This window comes from Bufo gargarizans, chromosome 1 (genome assembly GCF_014858855.1).
Source record: "Bufo gargarizans isolate SCDJY-AF-19 chromosome 1, ASM1485885v1, whole genome shotgun sequence".
Taxonomy (NCBI): Eukaryota; Metazoa; Chordata; class Amphibia; order Anura; family Bufonidae; genus Bufo; species Bufo gargarizans.
The window spans coordinates 547,660,568-547,682,825 of NC_058080.1; the positions used below are offsets into that span (position 1 = coordinate 547,660,568).

General features: G+C 44.1%; 1 protein-coding gene across 2 annotated transcripts in view; it reads right to left on the reverse strand.

The window, feature by feature from the left end:
* Positions 1-22,258, reverse strand: part of ARVCF (ARVCF delta catenin family member) — a 574,725-nt gene that overhangs the window by 262,907 nt on the left and 289,560 nt on the right. The window contains exons 1-2 of one of the 2 annotated variants that reach the window (XM_044275583.1): positions 21,246-21,301; positions 5,079-5,143 (exon numbers count right to left, since the gene is read on the reverse strand). The gene's annotated coding sequence lies outside the window, so the exon portion shown is untranslated. Of the gene's footprint in view, positions 1-5,078; positions 5,144-21,245; positions 21,302-22,258 lie in introns of those variants that run through there. The other variant, XM_044275582.1, reaches the window with a different exon arrangement.

A 22,258-nucleotide genomic window follows, 5' to 3' on the forward strand; every position in this document is an offset into this window, starting at 1 on the left:
AGAGCTCTAGTGAATTCAGAATAGATGGGGTTAGAGCACAGGCTGGATACATTGCAAGTCTTATAATAGTGTTCACTGTATCCAAGTCTAACCATACAATAGCCACACTCATATATATAGCAGGAGAGGATGTGTATTCATTAGGTGGACTGTTACACAGTTTAATGAGGTCCTATATATCTGAGTAAAGAATGCTCCAAGAACAGAACACAAGACGTGCTCTAACTTCCTAAAACAAGACATGTTGCAATTTTATCCCCTAGTGCTGATCTTGATCTCTATGTACAGAATATGTCTAAAAACCTCTGTAGACACAAGAGATTGGGATCGGTAACACATCCCCATCTACTGAAATTGGAATCATCACTTTTCTAACTAATGAGAAGTTTCTATGTTCATGTCACAACTAACAAGTACTGCTTTAAATTAACTCCTTCAAGGGGTTGTCCATTTTATTTTATTTTTTAAACCTCCACCCAAGCAGAACCTGTGCTTTGGGACACTGAGGCCAGTCGCTGGCTGCAATGGCCCTCATGACCCCGTCTGTGCAGAAGTTGACAGACAGGGTTCCAAACTTGAGTGTCGGCTGCCTGGGAGACACGGAACCAGAATACAGTGGTTGTGGACAGGTAAGACTAGACTTCTTTTTACAGGTACCACTGGGTGGTGTTGGTGATTTTAGCTAGATGCAAGTACCGTATATAGATGATAAATAATGTATTTGGTCTTTTGTACATCTTCTACTTAAAGGGATTCTGTCACCTCCCCTAACCCAAAATCCGATTTTAAAGCAGCCATGCAGCACAGCTTACCTTGATTAGGCTGTGCTCTTTTATCTTGTAATCCGTCCAGTAGTTTCTGTAAAAAACGACTTTTATGGATATGCAAATGAGCCCTGAATGTGCCCAGAGGGGCGTTTTGTTCTTCTTAGAGAGCCCAGTACCGCCCCTCTTACAGTGCCCAGCCCGCCTTCCTTGCACTGTCTAACCGCCCCCAGCCTGCCACAGCCTCTCATCCCTCTCCTCCCCCTCCCTCACGGCCGAACGAACTCTCGCACAGGCGCAGTACCCACTGAGGGCTGCGCCTGTGCGATCAGCAGGAGACTGAGGGCAGGAGCTTCATCCTCGTCACTGGGCATGCGCCGAGCCCAGTGACGTCCATTTCTCGCTCTTCCCTCAGTCAGCCTGGTAGGAAGCGCAGAGGATAGCCGATCGCTGCTGCACCCTGCGCTTTCTCCAGCCTGCCTGCCTGCCTGCCACAGTGAAGCCAGCCAGCGATTTCTTTCCCCACAGTCTCCTGCTGATCGCACAGGCGCAGCCCTCAGTGGGTACTGCGCCTGTGCGAGAGTTCGTTCGGCCATGAGGGAGGGGGAGGAGAGGGAGGGGAGGCTGTGGGAGGCTGGGGGCGGTTAGACAGTGCAAGGAAGGCGGGCTGGGCACTGTAAGAGGGGCGGTACTGGGCTCTCTAAGAGGAACAAAACGCCCCTCTGGGCACATTCAGGGCTCATTTGCATATCCATAAAAGTCGTTTTTTTACAGAAACTACTGGACGGATTACAAGATAAAAGAGCACAGCCTAATCAAGGTAAAGCTGTGCTACATGGCTGCTTTAAAATCGGATTTTGGGTTAGGGGAGGTGACAGAATCCCTTTAAAGTTTTTTTAATGTATGAATCGTATTGTGACTGCTCGTGTGGCAGGTGTGACAATTGGAATACTTTAAGATTTTATTAAACAAAAAAGAACAAAGCTTTTTTTTAAATAATATATGGGAAGCAAAAACCTGATTTCAATATATGTAATTTCGAACAAATATAAAGCCTTTGTACTGATGCAACATTTTTTGAGAAATCACAACAAAAATGCAGTTGTATAAAAAATGGGGACCTGGAAAATTTTAAGGGAAGTTAAGCAACTTAACCTGCCTTCTCCATTACTATATAAACAATGTATATCATAGAGGAAGAAAAAAAAAAGCTAATTACTGTACTTAAATACTGTACATATAAAACACTGGAAAATTCCACTATCCTGGCCAGACCAACACTCCCTAATTACATGATATCAACGTAACATATTTACATTCAAGCTACATTTAGCAAAAATAGTACACAATTCGGACCCTGTCTGTCATAAAAAAAAATGCTAAGAAAACACTCAGCTTTCCGGAGTGCACAATGTTATGAAGTGAAATACTAAGGACAACTCTGAAACAGAAAATATGATTTTTCATGTTAATAGTTATCCTGAGTAATACCTTTCATTTTCAGACTTCCTGATATTCTGTTTCCAACCTGCTACAAGTTCACACTTTTGTGGATGTGTCCCTCCAAGTAACATATGCTGGATCTGTGTGTCTAGGATGCTACTGTCTTCCGCCTGCACACTGCCTTGTGTGTTCCTCTCTATTTATAGCTGTTCTCCTTGGATTCTCTCTCCCCTCTACAAACACATTTGCTGTGCATAACCTATTGCCATCTCTAACCCTGCGAGAAAGGAAGGGGAGAGCACAGAGAGCCGACAGGAGCAGTACCAGTTCTCTGACAGAATTACGTCAGATCCAGATGAATTACAGCAATAAGGTGAAGGACATACACACACCCAGCAGAAGCAAATGGTAGGATATTTTCAATAAAAACTATTTAGAGAGTTGCTTGACCCCTTTTGTACCCCGCCAAGTTTAATTTATTCATTTTTTTCTTTTTCTTTCTATTAGAGCTCATAGAGCTTGTTTTTTTTTTTGGGGGGGGGGGGGGGGGGCAGTTGTACTTTAATGGCACCAATGAATTTACCATATCATGTACTGATAAATACGTGTACTTTTTAATAGTTCAGACACATTTAGACACAGTATTGTGTCATCCTGATCTCTTTAATGGAAGAGTGCTGTGCATTACAATCAGCTGTTTCGGGCAGCCACCACGCAGGAACCCATACAGTATGCAGAGCTAGAGGCAGGCAGCTCTGTACACTGTGTACTGAGACTCACCTCCCATTCAAGACAATAGGAGCTGAGTTTCAGAATGCTGGTGCCGGAAACTACACACTGTGTCAATCTGTCAGTTACTGGCGGCAGCCCGAAACAGCTGACCAGTAGGGTTCCGGATGTTGGACCCTTAGGGCTGTTTCACACAAGCGGATGCCGTGCGTGGCATCCGCTCCGTGAAAGAGTGCCAAGACCCGATGCAGACTGCAGAGGCACGGAGCATTAACATGATTGATAATGCTCCGTGCCTCTCTGTGATCGCTTTACTACGAAATCACAGTGACAACTTTATCTCGCTGTGATTTCGTAGTAAAGCGATCACAGAGAGGCACGGAGCATTATCAGTTATGTTAAAGCTCCGTGCCTCTGCAGTCTGCATCGGGTCTTGGCACTCTTTCATGGAGCGGATGCCACGCACGGCATCCGCTCGTGTGAAACAGCCCTAACTGATCTATATGGAGAACCCCTTTAAACACTTATGTAGATCCATAGTCAGAGCACTGGCACAGTCAGGAACCATAAGCTACTAGTAGATGGGATGGCAATCTCTGTACAGCCCTGCAAAATATGTTGGTGCAATATAAACAATAAGGCTTGCTTTCTACAGTGGCCATGATGCGGCAGAGTTAACAGAAGTATTACCTTTAGGCCTCATGCACACAACTGTGTCCATATTTCTGTTTGCAAACAACGGGTCTGCAAAATACGGATACCCTCAACGTGCATTTTTTTTTTTTTTTTTTTATTATTCCCATCAATGGAAATGGCTATTCTCATTCATAAAATGGACCAGAATAGGATATGTTCTATGAGTTCTATAATTTTCTTTAATTGGTGCAATGGTGTAATGAAAAATCGGATCTGCAAACAACACTAATGTGTGCTTAGCCCCACTGACATGAATGAGTTAGTTTGCTCTCACAAAAAATGCAGATAGTACACAGATGATATATACAGTCATGGGCATGAGCCCTTAAATTCATCAGCCATTGACTGCTGCATCACAACAATTCAGTGTATTGGCTAAAGGCTAGCAGTTCATCTTTTTAATGGGTATCAAACACCTGGTTAGGGTACTTTCATACTTGCGTTGTGAGGATCCGGCAGGCAGTTCCGTCACTGAAACTGCCTGCCGGATCCGGAAATCTGTATGCAGCCACCTATCTGACAAATGCATTGAAATTCCGGATACGTCTCTCCGGTGTCATCCAGAAAAACGGATCCAGTATTAATTTTTTTCGCATTTCTAAAGGTCTGCGCACGCGCAATAATTCAATGGAATCCGGCATTACAGCAAGTGCTCCGGAATTTTAGCCGGAGAAAATACCGCAGCATGCTGCGGTATTTTCTCCGGCCAAATACCGTAAAGGGACTGAACTGAAGACATCCTGATGCATACTGAACGGAATGCTTTCCATTCAGAATGCATTAGGATAAAACTGAAGCATTTTTTTTCCGGTATTGAGCCCCTGTGGCGGAATTTAAAACCGGAAAAGAATAACGCTAGTGCGAAAGTACCCTTATTGCCATTATTAACTCAGACCAAGGCCTCACTTCCTATAAAAATGGCTTTAAATTATTTAGCCAAAGCTACGAATCAATAAAGAGACACTGGGAATACTTTTCTATCAGGGTGCATTGCGTACAATGTCAGAAAAATCCTCTTAGTAAAATATGCCATGACAGAATGTCCTGGCCCAGATTAAGTCAATTCACTGACAGAACAGATGAACGAGGCCGTGGAGACATCAAAATAAAAAGTTTATCCAAAATGCATGCAATGGGATGTCTGGTGAAAGCTTTCAACTAACCATCTATCTAGTAACTTTCTTGACAATGTTCTACAAATGCCAAAAGTATCAAGCCTAAAGTTTTAGCACTTTTTACTTTAATAAGACACTCCTTTGAAGACACAGGGGACACCATGACCTGCTCTTCCAATGAGTTTTTCTGAGCTATAAAATGGAAATGGAGGCCATACTGCAGAATGTGCTCAAAGCAAAATTAAAAAGATAACACTGTGATCTCAACAAACAGGAGCATGGAGACATTTTGTCACATACTGTAACTATTATCTAGAGTAGATTGACATACCTTTTCTTTTTCTATTTTCTTTGTCTCTGATGATTTAAATCTTCATTTCCTGGCTACAGTTGTATCTATAAGACAAGAAAACATAATCAAATCTGCAAAATGTAAAGTATATAAACATGTAATTTTTAAATACTGTGTCATTTGTCCACAAAACCAACTCTTAAACCAGATTTATCTCTCTATCTTCTGTGTATATTGGCTTCTTCCTTGAGAGGTTTACCATCTAGAAGACTATTTTTCAATGTAATTTTCAATAATCTCAAAGAAACTTTGCTGTATTACAAATATGTGGTTATCCTGTGAACTGAACCTTTTGACATGTTTGCTTTTACAGATGAAAAACAATTAATTTAGGTTTCATCATTTAATTTAGGTTTACTGCAATCCATTGTAATGCAGTGGATAAGGACCCACTGTGCCTAAATGTACCGTATTTTTCGCCATATAAGACACACCTAGGTTTTTGAGGAGGAAAATAAGAAAAAAAATATTTTGAACCAATAGGTGTGCTTTTGGTGAGTTTTGAACTAATTGTGGTCTGTGGATGGCGAACTGTTATGGGGGATCTGTGGGTGACGTACTGTTATGGGGGATCTGTGGGTAACGCACTGTTATGGGGGATCTGTGGGTGACACTTATGGGGGATCTGTGGGTGACACTAATGGGGGATCTGGGTGGCTCTTATCGGGGTCTCTGGATGGCACTGTTATGGGGATCTGTGTATGACACTGTTATGGGGGGATCTGTGGATGACACATATATAGCATCTTATGCTATGTGTCATCCACAGATCCCCTCCATAACAGTGTCCCTGTAGTAAATGACCCTCAATACAAGGGGTGGGGGTCGCATCTGCTTTTATAATGACAGCGGGGCCTGTGCAGTGACTGTATTCTACTACACGGGCCCCGCACACTGTATAATTGTATCTGTATTCTGTAATAGTTAATTATGTATATACCGGTAATCGCATAATCAGCGCTACTTACAACTACAAGCGCTCGGTAGGTAGCAGAGAGGAGAGAGGAGGCAGGCCGGGAGGACAGGGGCTGGCAGCGTGAGTCACTACATCATGCGCCCACGCCGCCTGCTTTATTCATAAAGTCGGTGGCGCACGCGTGTGACGTAGGGAGTGAAGCGCCGCCCGTCCATCCTCCTGGCCTGCCTCCTCCCTCCTCTCTGCTACCTACCGAGGGCTTGTAGTTGTAAGTAGCGCTGATTATGCGATTACCGGTATATACACAATTAACTATTACAGAATACAGATACGATTATACAGTGAGCGGGGCCCGTGTAGTAGAATACAGTCTTCACTGCACGGGCCCCGCTGTCATTATAAATGCAGATGCCGGCCCCCAGCCCCTCCTCCCTCAGAGCTGACACACCCGCCGCGCTGCATCGCGGCGGGTGTATCATTGAAAATACGGCAAAATCAGCAGCATTCGCCCCATAAGACGCACTGCTATTTTTCCCCCACTTGGGGGGGGGGGGGAGTGCGTCTTATAGGGCGATAAATACAGCATATGGCTCTGGGCTACTACTGAGGGCATTGTCAAGGTGGAGCCCTAGGTTTCACCCTGTATGTGGATAGGGTCTTCGCTGTAGGGGCCACAAAGCCTCAAATACTAGGAGTAGTCTCCTTTCAGAGGCTGCAGACCAAAGCGTGGCACCAAGAGGATGGGCAAAAGTGTAGTCAGTGCACAAGCTGAGGTCATGAAAGGCAGAGGCAATAGGTTAAGTCAGGTGGCACAAGGTCAATATGGTGATCAGGCAAAGGTCAGGACAAATAACACAGGGTCAATCTGGTAAACAGGCAGAGATCACAACAATACAATGCTGTACCTTTCCAAAACTAGACAAGTTAGGAACCTTTAGCTCTGGCCCCCTCCCAGGGAATGCTGATATTGGCTGGGGACAGAATAACCTGTAGTAGCCCTTTAAGGGTCAGGAAGAAGGCATGAACCCTAATGGAGCAAGCACCAGAGCGTCTGCACCTTAAGGGAGCAAGCACAAGCATGTGGGGAAGACCACAAGCAGCATAAAATGTGGAGGAGAGGGATGGCTGAGTACTCCAGCAGCCATGCCAGCTGGGAGAGAGGAGATGCCGGCGGACATGGACTGCTGACATCACAGCCAATCAAAATTATTTTCTTATATGTAGTTGTCACGGACGGTGTACAGGAAACAAGACAATGCAACATGCATATAATGTCACGGACGGTGTACAGGAAACAAGACAATGCAACATGCATATATGACTTACTGGATCCAAAGCTAAGGAACTAAAAGGGAGACCCCTGACAAGACCTGGCACTTTCCCTGGCTGCTCAGCCTATGCAAAAATCCCAAAGGTGGATGGTTGCATATCCACGTACCTCGACTATATAACACCTGAACACCCTACAATAGTGAGGGGACACAACCACCGGCTCCCTACACCAGACACGGAGGGAGTCAGGGTCACCTGGGATTCAGCAAACAGAAAATAACAGATAAATGTACAGCACTTAACTTAGTAGCAGACTGGGAAATAGGATCAGCATGCACACACACTCCAGGAAGAAGTATAAGCCGCCCAGTAATGCATCATGGGGAGGAATTTAAAGGGAAGCAATCAGTCCAACTACATGACAGCTGAGAGAGGCTAACGAGATGAGGAACTGAACACCACAACAAAGAAAACTCAAGGAGGAGGTTCTGAAAGGCTTCTGTCAGAGCTTCTCAGCTGTCTGGTTGTGACAGTACCCCTCCCTCTACGAGTGGACTCCGGACACTCAGAGCCCACCTTCTCAGGATGGGACCTATGGAAAGCCCTGATGAGACGAGAGGCCTTAATGTCCGTCACTGGGACCCACATCCTCTCCTCAGGACCATAACCCTCCCAATGAACAAGGTACTGAAGAGAACCGCGGACAAGACGAGAATCCACAATCCTAGAGACCTGAAATTCAAGATTCCCATCAACCATAATCGGAGGAGGAGGCAAAGGCGAGGGTACAATGGGTTGAACATAAGGTTTCAATAAGGACTTATGAAAAACATTATGGATCTTCCAAGTCTGAGGAAGATCAAGACGGTAGGCAACAGGATTGATGACAGACAGGATTTTGTAAGGCCCAATAAACCTAGGACCCAAATTCCAGGAGGGAACCTTCAATTTGATATTCTTGGTAGACAACCACACCAGATCACCAACATTCAGGTCCGGACCAAGCACACGTCTCTTATCTGCCACACGCTTATATCTCTCACTCATGCTCTTTAGATTATCCTGAATCTTTTGCCAAATAGATGACAAAGACGAGGAGAATCTGTCCTCATCAGGTAAACCAGAAGACCCCTCCCCCGAGAAAGTCCCAAACTGCGGATGAAACCCATATGCACCAATAAATGGTGACTTATCAGAGGACTCCTGACGACGGTTATTTAAAGCAAACTCAGCAAGGGACAAAAAAGAACACCAATCCTCTTGATTCTCCGCCACAAAACAGCGCAGATATGTCTCCAGATTCTGATTGACGCGCTCTGTCTGGCCATTTGACTGCGGGTGGAAAGCAGAAGAGAATGACAACCGAACCCCCAAGCGAGAACAGAAAGCCTTCCAGAATCTGGAAACAAACTGCGTGCCCCTATCAGAGACTATGTCTGAAGGAATACCGTGCAATTTGACAATGTGATCAATAAATGCCTGCGTCAGCGTCTTAGCATTGGGCAAACCAGGAAAAGGGATGAAATGCACCATTTTGCTAAAACGGTCCACCACCACCAGAATCACAGTCTTCCCCGAGGAACGAGGCAGGTCCGTTATGAAGTCCATGGACAGATGTGTCCAAGGACGGGAAGGAATGGGTAAGGGAAGGAGAGGACCTGATGGCCGTGAATGAGGGACTTTGGCACGAGCGCAAGTCTCGCAGGCTGCCACAAAACCCTCAACCGACTTACGAAGCGCAGGCCACTAGAATCTCCGAGCAATGAGATCCAGTGTGGCTCTTGCCCCCGGGTGCCCAGCAAGGACCGTATCGTGGTTTTCCTTAAAAATCTTGTGTCTTAAAGCGAGAGGCACAAACAACCTCCCAGGAGGACAAAGATCAGGAGCCTCTGACTGGGCTGCCTGCACCTCTGCCTCCAATTCAGAAAAAAGAGCAGAGACCACCACACCTTCAGCCAAAATGGGACCCGGGTCTTCAAAATTCCTGCCTCCCGGAAAACAACGTGACAGGGCATCTGCCTTCACATTCTTAACTCCAGGGCGGAACGTGACAACAAAATTAAACCTAGAAAAGAACAAAGACCATCTGGCCTGTCTCGGGTTCAGACGCTTGGCCAACAATTCCCTATCTCCCACATCGTAATTTCTCTCTGCGGAGGAGAGTTTTTTTTTGAGAAAAAGGCACACGGTCGCCATTTGGCAGGAGAGGAACCCTGAGACAAGACCGCACCCCACACCCAGCTCAGAAGCATCAACCTCAACTATGAAGGGTAAAGAAATATCAGGTTGCACCAAGATGGGAGCGGAAGCAAAACTCTCCTTGATATTAGAAAAAGCCTTACGCGCCTCTACTGACCAAGAAGAAAAATCTACCCCCTTTCTGGTCATATCAGTGAGTGGTTTAACAATAGAGGAATAATTCAAAATAAACTTCCTGTAATAATTGGCAAAGCCCAAAAAACGCATCAGCGCCTTCTGATTCTCAGGAAGCTCCCACTCAAGCACAGCGCGGACCTTCTCGGGGTCCATGCGAAAACCAGAAGCGGAGAGAAGAAACCCCAGAAATTGAATTTCTGGAACCGCAAACACACATTTTTCCAGTTTCGCATATAATTTATTCTCCCGCAGGATGAGCAAGACCTGACGTAAATGTTCCTTATGAGTTTTGAAATCAGGAGAAAAAATCTAAATGTCATCCAAATACACTAATACAAATTTTCCCATCAAATGATAAAAAATGCTGTTCACGAAATGCTGAAAAACGGCTGGGGCATTCATCAAACCAAAAGGCATAACCAAATTCTCAAAATGGCCCTCAGGGGTATTGAAGGCCGTCTTCCATTCGTCTCCTTCTCTGACCCTGACCAGGTTGTATGCCCCTCTTAGATCTAATTTGGAAAAGACTTTAGCCCCAACAACCTGGTTAAACAGGTCCGGGATCAGAGGAAGCGGATAAGGGTCACGAATAGTGATACTGTTCAGCTCCCTGAAATCCAGACAAGGTCTTAAAGAACCATCTTTTTTCTTAACAAAGAGGGTCGTATGTGTCCTTTTCTCAGACTCTCAGAGATATAAGCACGCATAGCGATCCTCTCAGGTTGGGAAAGATTGTATAAACGAGATTTAGGCAGCTTGGCGCCTGGGATGAGATTAATAGGGCAATCGTACTCCCTGTGTGGGGGCAAATCCTGAACTCCACTCTCAGAGAAGACATCCGAAAATTCAGAGAGAAAAGATGGTACAGTCTTAGTAGCAACCTCAGAAACAGATGTCGTGAGGCAATTCTCTCTGCAAAAGTCACTCCAACCATTTATTTGCCTCTCTTGCCAATCAATGGTGGGGTTATGTTTAGTGAGCCAGGGTAGCCCCAACACTAGAGGAGTAGGCAAACCGCTAAGGACGAAACATGACACATCCTCAACATGAGCATCACTCACAATTAAACGGATATTGTGAACTATGCCCTTTAATGATTTCTGAGAAAGTGGAGCGGAATCAATAGCAAAAACAGGAATATCCTTTCCCAAAGTGCGCACCTGGAAACCATGAGTTATTGCAAATTGATTATCAATGAGATTGACAGCTGCTCCACTATCCACAAAAATCTCACAAAAAATGCTCTTGCTCTCTAGCGCCACCTTAGCAGGCAGGACAAAACGGGAACTACAAGCAAACGGAAAACCTTCAATTTCCGCCTCAACCCTGCCAATAGTAACAGACGGAACATTTTTAAAAGATTTTTTCCTGTTTGTTTCTTTATTACTCCCAGAAAACTGCCTGAATCTCCTAGAGGGACAAACATTTTCCAAATGATTTATACCTCCACAACAAAAACAAACCCTCCCATGCGAGCTGAATCTTCTATTGTCAGAAGCAATCAACCCCAGCTGCATGGGCTCCTGCTCAGAAGGGGCTGACAGCGACCGAGACCCCTGCGCACAGAATGAGACCGCTGCACTGTCCTGGGACTGAGTATGACAGGAAGGAGATATCTCTCCTCTCTCTCTAAGACGCCTGTCAATACGAACAGCCTGAGACATAGCAGAGTCCAAAGAAATAGGCCTCTCATGAAAGGCAAATGCATCTTTCAATCCCTCTGAAAGACCATGACAAAATTGACTTCGGAGTGCAGCATCATTCCAACCAGCATCAGCTGCCCATCTCCGAAATTCTGAGCAGTATATCTCTGCGGATTGTTTACCCTGGCATAATAGACGTAGTCTAGACTCAGCCAGAGCAATATGATCCGGATCATCATATATCTGACCCAGGGCTAAAAAGAATTTATCCACTGAACGGAGAGGCCGTGCCCCCTCCGGCAGCGAAAAGGCCCAAGACTGAGCGTTACCCCTGAGCAGCGATATAATGATCCCCACCCTCCGTTCCTCATCACCAGAGGAATGGGGAAGAAGGCGAAAATGGAGTTTGCAAGCCTCTCTAAAACGCACAAAATTTTCACTACCCCCGGAGAACGTATCCGGGAGCGAGATCTTAGGCTCTGAACAAACTCCATTAACGCAAGCTGAACCGGTCACTTGAAGCTGAGAAAAAGTCTTACGGAGATCAGCTACCTCCAATGAAAGACCCTGGAAGCGTTCAGCCAAAAGTGAAACCGGATCCATGCTTGAGACGGTTTTGGCGGCTTATAATGTCACGGACGGTGTACAGGAAACAAGACAATGCAACATGCATATAATGTCACGGACGGTGTACAAGAAACAAGACAATGCAACATGCATATATGACTCACTGGATCCAAAGCTAAGGAACCAAAAGGGAGACCCCTGCACAAGACCTGGCACTTTCCCTGGCTGCTCAGCCTATGCAAAAATCCCAAAGGTGGATGGTTGCATATCCACGTACCTCGACTATATAACACCTGAACACCCTACAATAGTGAGGGGACACGACCACCGGCTCCCTACACCAGACACGGAGGGAGTCAGGGTCACCTGGGATCCAGCAAACAGAAAATAACAGACAAATGTACAGCACTTAACTTAGTAGCAGACTGGGAAATAGGATCAGCATGCACACACACTCCAGGAAGAAGTATAAGCCACCCAGTAATGCATCATGGGGAGGAATTTAAAGGGAAGCAATCAGTCCAACTACATGACAGCTGAGAGAGGCTAACGAGATGAGGAACTGAACACCAAAACAAAGAAAACTCAAGGAGGAGGTTCTGAAAGGCTTCTGTCAGAGCTTCTCAGCTGTCTGGTTGTGACAGTAGTAGATACATATGAAATCACATTCCCACATTTATATCTCTGCTATTTCTGTCAGTGACTGATAGCTGTACACGGGGGAGCTGTTATCAGTGATTAATAGAATTTTCTGTGTAAGTGTGTATACAGAGATATCTGTCAGTCACTGATATTTGTACATGGGGAAAGTGTTATCAGGGATTGATAGCATTCTCTGTGTAAGTGTGTATACATAAATAGCTGTCAGTCACTGATAGCTATATACAGGGAAGTTGTTATTAGTGATTGATAGCATTCTCTGTGTAAGTGTGTATACATAGATAGCCGTCATTTACTGATAGCTGTACACAGGGGGGTTGCTATCAGTGATTGATATTAATCTCTGTGTAAGTGTGCATACAGAGATAGCTGTCAGTCACTGATAGCTGTACACAGGGAAGGTGTTATCAGTGAATGATAGTATTCTCTGTGTAAGTGTGTATAGATACATAGCTGTCAGTCACTGATAGCTGTACATAGGGGAGGTGATATCAATGATTGATAGCATTCACTGTGTAAGTGTGTATACAGAGATAGCTGTACACGGGGGAGGTGTTATCAGTGATTGATAGCATTCTCTGTGTAAGTGTGAATACATAGATAGCTGTTAGTCAATGATAACTGTACACAAAGGAGGTGATATTAATGATTGATAGCATTCTCTGTGTAAGTGTGTATACAGAGATAGCTTTCAGTCCCTGATAGATGTAAATTACATAAACCCCAATATAAATGACCCACATCAGACCTCTGATAAGTGCCCCATGCCTCTCATCAGCCCCCATTTCAGCCATTATGCCTCTCAGCCCCCATTATGCCTCTCAGCCCCCATTATGCCTCTCAGCCACCATTATCAGTCATTATGCCTCAGCCCTCATTATGCCTCTCAGCCCCCATTATCATCCATTATGTCTCAGCCCCCATTATGCCTCTCAGCCCCCATTATGCCACCAGCAGCCTCACAGTTTATAAAATAAAAAAACTGTTACCTCTCCTGCTCCTGGACACCGCCGCTCCTCACCTACATCACAATCCTCTTCCTCCTGCTGTCGGCTGTGGTGTGAACTGGCGTGCACAGCGTAAGGTCACAGAGCATCCTCACGCTGTGCACAGCCCTCACAGCCGACAGCCGAGGACCAGGAAGCGGTGAGTACAGAGCCTTTGGGAAAAAATGCATCTTATGGGGCGAAAAATACGGTATACATATATATATATATATATATACATACATATATACACACTTGCTCTATAAAATGCTGCCGACAGACTGCACTGCATTTTAAGGTGACGGGTCCTCTTTAAACCTTAAATTTATAACACACTAAGGGAGATTTACTAACTGCACTAGAATTCTGGATTAACTTGAGCTAAAAACTGGCAAACATGCTTTGCATCATATTTATTATGTGCTGAAGAAACTTTTTGCTCCTTGCTTGACAAGGGGGCATAACTTCATTGGAAGGGGCGTGGTTCCATTGGAAAGTGCTATGCTTCTGTAAGAAAGGGGCGTGGACTGTAACGTGACAAAAAGAACCAACTTTCACGAAAATTTAGTTGCAGAATTTTGCTAACAAGTGAGCCATCCAATGGTGGTGTAAAGTTAGACACATGAATCTAAAGATGCACCAAATTTATCATCAAATTTCAGGCATTGTGATAAATCTGGTGCATCTTTAAACTGTCTAGTCTAAGTGTACACTATTGGACAAGATTAGTCAATCTGTCCCACTCTTCTTAAAGTAGAAAATAAAACAAAGAAATTAAATAGGCTATTTGACAGACTTGTAAATGTTCCCAGGCAGCCTGATTGAATTCAGTGTTTTACATTACCTAGAACATGTCAATCATAAATCTGAGCCTCACTGAAACAATAAGAGCTCAGCAACGTATCCTTTGCATCTAAGAATGTAAACTGGAGGCTTCTCCCAGACTTGTGAAATATTACACTGATCGTTTACCTCAAATGAGAATATCGAGGAATTCCTTAAAATCATAGACAGTGTTGCTTGGCTGGATTGTAAAGTCATACAACCAGGGTCATTGACTGTCTGTCTTTACATACAGCTCTACTACACCAGGGTCAAGGGGTACAGAAACACATGAACAGACATAAGTGATTACTAGTGTTGGGCGAGCATGCTCGGCCGAACACTAATTTTACTCGGCACATTGCGGTGTTCGGCCGATTACTCAAGTATATTCGCGATGCTCGAGTCTCCTCACCGCACGTTTGTTGGCTGATCCCCTTTACAATGCTTTACAATACTTCTGTATTGTAAAGCATTGGCTGTAAGTGTATTACCAGTGTAATACACTTACAGCCTGCTGGCCTGTGAGATCCAGGGGGCTGGATCTCACAGGCTTTCCCGTAAGGCAGCCACGATGCTTAAGTAAGGCATCGGGCTGCCTCCCATGCCATCGGGTCCTTGTCACAGCAGTGAGAGGACCCGATGGCAGCTCCGATCCCCGCATGGACAGCGCACGTGCAGCGGTCAGCGTGGACCGAGACAAATCAAGGGTTAATGAGCCGACATCAGTGTTTTCATGCAGCAGGGATCCGGCTATCAGTGACTACCGGACCCCTGCCGCGGATCGGGCAGGAGCAGCTTCTTAAGTCACGGACATCTGCGCCATACAAGTACGGCGCGGGTCCTCTACGGGTTAAAGGCAGGTGTAATATATCGCCATGTGCATCATGTTCTAGTGCACCGACATTCAGAGTTAATCCATTATTTTAGTGATACAGTTAGTGTGCCTCAGTATTAAAGGCAGGTGTAATACATCCCCATGTGCATTACGTTCTAGTGCACCGGCATTCAGAAATCTGTTATTTTAGTGATACAGTTACTGCTCCTCAGTATTAAAGGCAGGTGTAATATGTTACCAAGTGCATCTCGTTCTAGCGCACCAACAGAGTTAATCCGTTATTTTGATGTAACCGACACAAGTAGCAGCAGAAGAGGGGGGGGGGGGGGTAGCAGCCACAGCAACAGGCCAGAGTTACACACAGCCAGGAATCAGTGGGTTCCTCTGAAACCACACTTGGCGTGGTCCAGGAACTGCCTCTATGCCCTCACCTGTCCTGAACCTGCCTCTTGCTTTTGCCAAGTAATGATAGTCGCTGGTTCAACTTACAGGCCAGACCAGACTTGGAGGAGAAGTCCGCTGTGGACTCCTTTAGGAGTGCAACGACCGATGATGACAGTCGGTGGGAGCACATGTTGCGAGAGGTAAGGGACCCACGCAAAAGACAGGTGAGGGTGACACAAGTGACGGCCAAACATTTCTAGATTATTTCATGAAGATCAGATCACATTTTATGACCAATTTGTGCAGAAATCCATATCATTCCAATGGATTCAAATACTTTTTCTTGCAACTGTATGTAGTCGATCGCACGTAGGATCTGGGTGAAGTGGGGGCATCATCATCAGGGGGTGAGGGTGGCAGTGTGCCCATGAGACAGCAGCATGGTAGACTGCCTGTTTGCCAGCAGGCTGGAACCAGTGGGAGACTGGGAGACAAACTCGGGAGTGGTACACTGTCTGCTACTCGGGAGACTACCTGTGAAGTATACACTAGCAGTGCATGGGTTCAAAAAAGCAATGGCAGACAGGCATCACGCAGTGGTCTGTGGGCAGAAGGTGAGGTGCGGCCAGGGTGCTAATGTTGGCACAACGGCCCTGAGTCCTACACATGGAGCGTCACCATAAAGTGGTGTGGAAAAACCATGCCACTCATTTAGTGTTACAGCCTGAGATGCAACAACTGCTGCATCTCCCAACGGCCCGCACCCACTCTCAAGTAGTCAGGGCTCGTGAACGTCAGCAGAACGAAGCTGTTGTTCCTTCCCATCAACTTCAATGTTGTCTATTGCTCTTGATGCTCCTCCTCGTCACTTATTTCAACAACAATAGATGACCGAGGTTATTGCAAAAAGTCAAAAGTATGCATGCACTCATCCAACGGCGCAGAAGCTGAACGTGCGCCTGGCCAAGTTGCTGGTACTAAAGTCCCTTTATTTTCATGTACTTGACTCGGCACATTTCAGAGAACTGATGGATTGTGCTCAGCCAAGGTGGAGAGTCCCAAGCCGTCATCGGTCATAGGTCATCGGTATCTGATCAGTGGGGTCTGACACCCCCTAGCTGTTTGAGAAGGCACCGGTGCTCAGGATCTTCTCCCTACTCACCAAGCACATCACCGTACATTGTATAGCGGCTGTACCTTGGTATCGCAGCTCAGCCCCATTCACTTCTATGGGGATGAACTGTTCCTAGGCCACAGGACCGATGAACGTGTCAAGTGAGATCACAACATCTAAAGGGTGAAAAACCCAAAGGCTCGTGCTTCCGGGCTTCTTACTGGCATCCTCTGCGGCCAGTGAGGATGCCAGTAATTGATTTCAATACACTCAGCCTCGCTGAAGAGGCTGAGGGCATTTAAGCTGCAATTCTTATTTGGCCAACATAAGAAATGAGTAATCCTGAGCAATAGCTGGATTTTAAAAATCCATGATTCTGAATTTTAAAAAAGAATTAGGATTTTGTACACTCAAATATGAGCTTCAAAATCATTACCAAAATAAACAATTATAAATATAAAGTTTAAATCACCCCCCTTTTCATATAATAAAAAAATGAATACATAAATAACAAAATATACACATCATTGGTATTACCATGACCAAAAATGCCCGTCCTATTAAAATCTAAAAATATTTATCCAATACGGAAAATGGCGTAACAGAAAAAATGGTCAAAACGGCCAATTTGCTTCTGTTACCCCAAAAAATGTAATAAAATGTGATTAAGAATTCACATACACTCCAAAATGGTATCAATAAAAACTACAGATTGTCTCCCAAAAAACAAGCCTCCACACAGCTCAGTAGATATAACTATAAAAAAAAGTTAATGTAGGTCAGAATATGGTGATGTAAAAAAATAATAATTATTTCCAAAGTTTACATTTATTTTAACACGATTTAGACATTAAAAAAAAAAACTATACATATGGGGTATCGTTGCAATTGTACTGACCCACAGGATAAAGGGAATGGGTCAGTTTTGCCGCAAACAGAACGCCATGGGAACAAAAGCCATAAAATGGTGAAGCAATTGCTTTTTGTTTTTTTCAATTCCACCCTATATGGAATTTTTGTACCACTTCCCACTACATTGTATGCCAAAATGAATAGTGGCATTAGAAAGTTCAACTTGCCCCGCAAAAAAAAGGACCTCATACAGCTACGTGAATGAAAATATAATAAAGTTATGGCTCAAGGAAGATAGGAAAGAAAAAAATGAAAAAATGAAAAAAGACTCCAGTATCCGAAGGGTTAAGTTTCAAATCTATACTAAGGCCTCATGCAGGCTAAAACTGTCCCTCAGTGTGGCACTGATTTCACACAGAGAAATGCAGAATTTATATGTATAGAGCAAATAATGAGCATCAGCTGGAGGGAACCATTCAGTGCATGTTATAGAGCTGGGCAGACCCGTATATAGATTTGTGGGAAGAAATTCAATATAACCTGTAATTTATTCTGTAACGCAGCGGTGTGGACCCACTGTGTCACTGAAAAGATTAGCCTTAGGGCTAAGGATCCTAAGGATATTATCTTAGTGCTCCTAATATTTTTATCCTTTAACCCCTCTACATGGATCTTGACGTCTGGTGAACCACCAGGCCGCAACCTCTTAAAGTAGTCTCTGGTAATCTCTAGTCTCTGTTCAATGACAGCTGACCAAGGCAAGTCTAGAGACACCAGTAAGGCTACTTTCACACTAGCGTTTTCAATTCTGCTATTGAGATCCGTCATAGGCTCTCAATAGCAGAAGAAAATGCTACAGTTTTGTCCCTATTCATTGTCAATGGGGACAAAACTGAACTGAACGAAATGGAATGCACTAGAATGTATGCTGTTCCGTTTGGTTGCGTCCCCATCACGGACAGAAAAACACTACAAGCAGCATTCTTCTGTCCGCGATGTGGTGCGGAGGAAGATGGATCCATCCTAACACACAATGCAAGTCAATGGTGATGGATCCGTTTCCCCGACACAATAGAAAACAGATCAGTCCCCCATTGACCTTTTTTAATTTTTTTATTTCATTGACTTTAATGTATCGGAGTTCTGTCTGAGTGCTTTCTGTTCTATTGTTGTAAAATTATTTTTATTGTTTTTTTTTATCCTGGACAATACGCTAAGTCATAGAAGTTGGTACATCATACATTGTAACAATCAAGTGCTTAGTGTTGCTATTAGTACAGTAAGGTATCAGAGTGCATTGACAGAATACAATTACAGAAATCTGTACATAGCTATATAACATTACAATATTGCAGTACAATAACATGAACCAGTTATGAACAATGCCAGGAGAAGTCTAGGAATAAGAGGGGGGGAAGGGTATGGAAAAGGTTGTTCGCAGAAGTGAGCGGACCAAAGGCAAGTTTTCATTGAATTTAAAGCACTGCCACAGGTACGGCACTACATGAGTCAATTCACTTGGAGAAAGAGACAATGTAAAAAGGTGATTTAGTTAGAATAGGGCGATCTGGGAACATGCTGCTGAGACGATACGGTGTGTTGTACCATCGTGTTAATATCTTATAACTGTTTTCCTGCAGTTTGGCACCCCCATTGACTTTCAATGGTGTTCATGACAGATCCGTCATGGCTATAGAAAACATAATACAACCGGATCCGTTCATGACGGATGCATGCGGTTGTATTATTGTAACGGAAGCGTTTTTGCAGATCCATGACGGATCTGCAAACAATGCTAGTGTGAAAGTAGCCTAAGTTACACTAAGGGGACAGACAAGAGCGAGGTTAATAGACAAGCCAAGGTCACGGCAGGCAGAGTTTGTTAAATTCAGGAAATAGGTAATAGGTCAGGACAGGCAGCATAGGGTCAATGTGATGAACAGGTAGATGCCAGGATGAACAAGGCAAATAGGCAGAGGTCAGGCATATGAGTTCAGCAGACAAAAAAAACTTTGAAGGAACTAGAAAAGCTAATAATATTTTTGCTCAGGCTCTTTCCCAGGGGAAGGTGTCTTAAATATCCAAAGGAATGCAGCCATTGGCTGGGGACAGATCAAGCCCGGACTTAACTTTTAAAGTACCGTAGTATTCAGGTTTCTTAAGTTATCCCCTATCCACAGGATACAGAATAACTATTACATCGGTGGGGGTCCTACCCCTGGGACCCCCATGAGAAAATGGAATCTGTACCCCTCAGGACCCCCAAAATGAACAGAGCAGCTATTTGGGCATGCGTTCAGCTGCTCCTTTTATTTCTATGGGAGTTCCGGAGATAGCCAAGTACAGCACTCTACTATCTCCAGAAATCCAATAGAAGTGAATTGAGCAGCTGAGCGCATGCCCGACCGGCCACTCTGTTCATTCTGGTGTGTCCTGAGGGGTACAGGGTTTCCATTCTCATGACTGGTGTAGGTACCAACGATCTAATAATTATGCCCTATTGTGTGATAGGGGCTAACTTAACTTAGCATAGCCGGAATACCCTTTTATGTACCAGGGAGAGCACTTGCCCAAAGGGAGCAGAGCAGGCACTAGCAAGCAGGAGGCAGAGATGGCCAGAAGAGGCCTACAGTGTGAGACCAGACAACACAGACCCCAAGTGGTTATGCCCACTGATAGGGAGAGATGCTGGCAGGCATGGACAGCTTGGTACACAAAGGGGCAGGAGGGGTGAGTATTTTGTAAGCCGGGCTGTCTTCGGCGCTTTCTATACTTAGGAGTCACATGGGCAGCCCAACTTACTGATTGACAGCTGTCTCTGTATGTTTAGTCATAGTCTGTACGCTCAATCAGTAAGTAGGAGGACCCAAATGTCTCCCAAGCACAGAAAGAGCACAGGTCTAAATAAATAAATTACAAGTTATACTAAAGCTTTTTCCCATAAAACTATACATCAATCTGTTCAGCATCTTTTACTCTATAATGTCTATTTATGGTGACGTTCCCTTTAAGGTGGTGCTCCCAGAGTTTTGCCTAAAAAGGGATTATACCATCAAAATTATTGTTTGTATTACATATTAAGAGCCTATATATGAATATTCTATGTAATTTTGTTTACAAAAATGGATGGATTTTTTTTTTCTTTTTAATCACTCCATGTATTCTACATCCTGCCCTGAATCTTAACTTCATCCTTTGAACTTTTAGCATGGCAACCAAGCTTGCTTGACTCACTTGGTCAGACCATTCATCGAGGTTAGAAAGGAAGGAGGAATGGGTGACTCTGTTTGAGCATCACATATTACACAATGCACTTCTGTGGGTATCTTTATCTCGGCCTGTCAAGAGCTCAACAGAGCCGTCATATTGTTATTCCCATTCTACAATCTACTATTTAACTAACAAATAATATCTTTCCTTCACAGCAGAAGTAAACTAAGCAATTGGTTTACTTAACCATACATGTGTTTTATCTTTCTGAGCTGACCGCTATAGAAAGACAATATTTTTCTATTTAATTTTTAATGGAATAGTCCTGCTGAAATAGAAAAACAGCCCAAATTATTAAACAGCTTTTTGTGAATATGGATTAAAAAAAAAAAACACTTTCTGACAGAAGTGTCCATTTAATAATTTAGCTCTTTTGCTAAAGCAGCATTTTAGTGTAAATGTATATTTCCATGATGCGCACACAGAAAAGATGGAAGTGAAATTACCTGTGTATCTTGTATATCTGCACTAGGACGACAAGGCTGATCCCCCTCTGTCTCTACTGTAGTATACAGTGGAATAAATTGTTTATGATCATAATCTTGAGTCTCATGATTGTAAATGGTCACAACACTTTAGTTTACTGTGACCATGCATCTTGAAACAGGAACTCACTGGACATAACACATATCTGAAATTCAGGAATGGACTTTTGAAAGTATATGTAAAGTGCTAAAGATAAAACTTTTCTCAAGAATGAAGAACATGCTGCATGGCTGATTCTAAGTCATGTGGTTTCCATGAAATCCTTTACTGAGGACAATGTGATTTTAAGTGTTATACAAAAACATTTATCACCCAAACAAGAACTTCCAGCCCAGAAACTCCTAACTGGTCTTGACATAAGTGATTGTCTAGCGAGCCAATTAAACTAAATTGACTTAAGGCCATTAAATTGGGAGAATGGGCCTCTAAACAAGATCACTATAGTATGAAGTGATTAAAAATCATTTGCCAGCACAGCCAATTGGAGACAATTAAAAAAAATTAACCATCATTAAAAGATTAATCTCTTAAAGAGTTATTCCTATCTGATAGGATGATGGCACAGAACTAGGATCCTGTGAATGAAGGGACCACAGCCCTGCGTGTCCTTTTGAGCTTTCCCTGCAGAGTCGCTTTCATGGCCACCGGCTGCGCAGGGCTCCATTCACATGAATGGAGCTGTACTGCAGTACCTCGGCACAGCAGCTAACCAGAGTGTCTCTGTGCGGAGAAAAAAAGTGTAAGGGTTGCAGGATTTATAAGGATCCCAGAGACCCCGGACCCCCATGATCACAAACTGACCACATATTCTAGCAAGGTGCTAGATAGGGATTACACATTTATCTGTCAGGCTGTTTTGGCAGAGGAACAGCCTGCCTGAGTCTATTATACCTGGCATAGCTGGATCCCCATTGACTATAACAGGATCTGATGAGGATCCATCCGCTTTAGGGGAGAAATGCCTGCTTTCAGC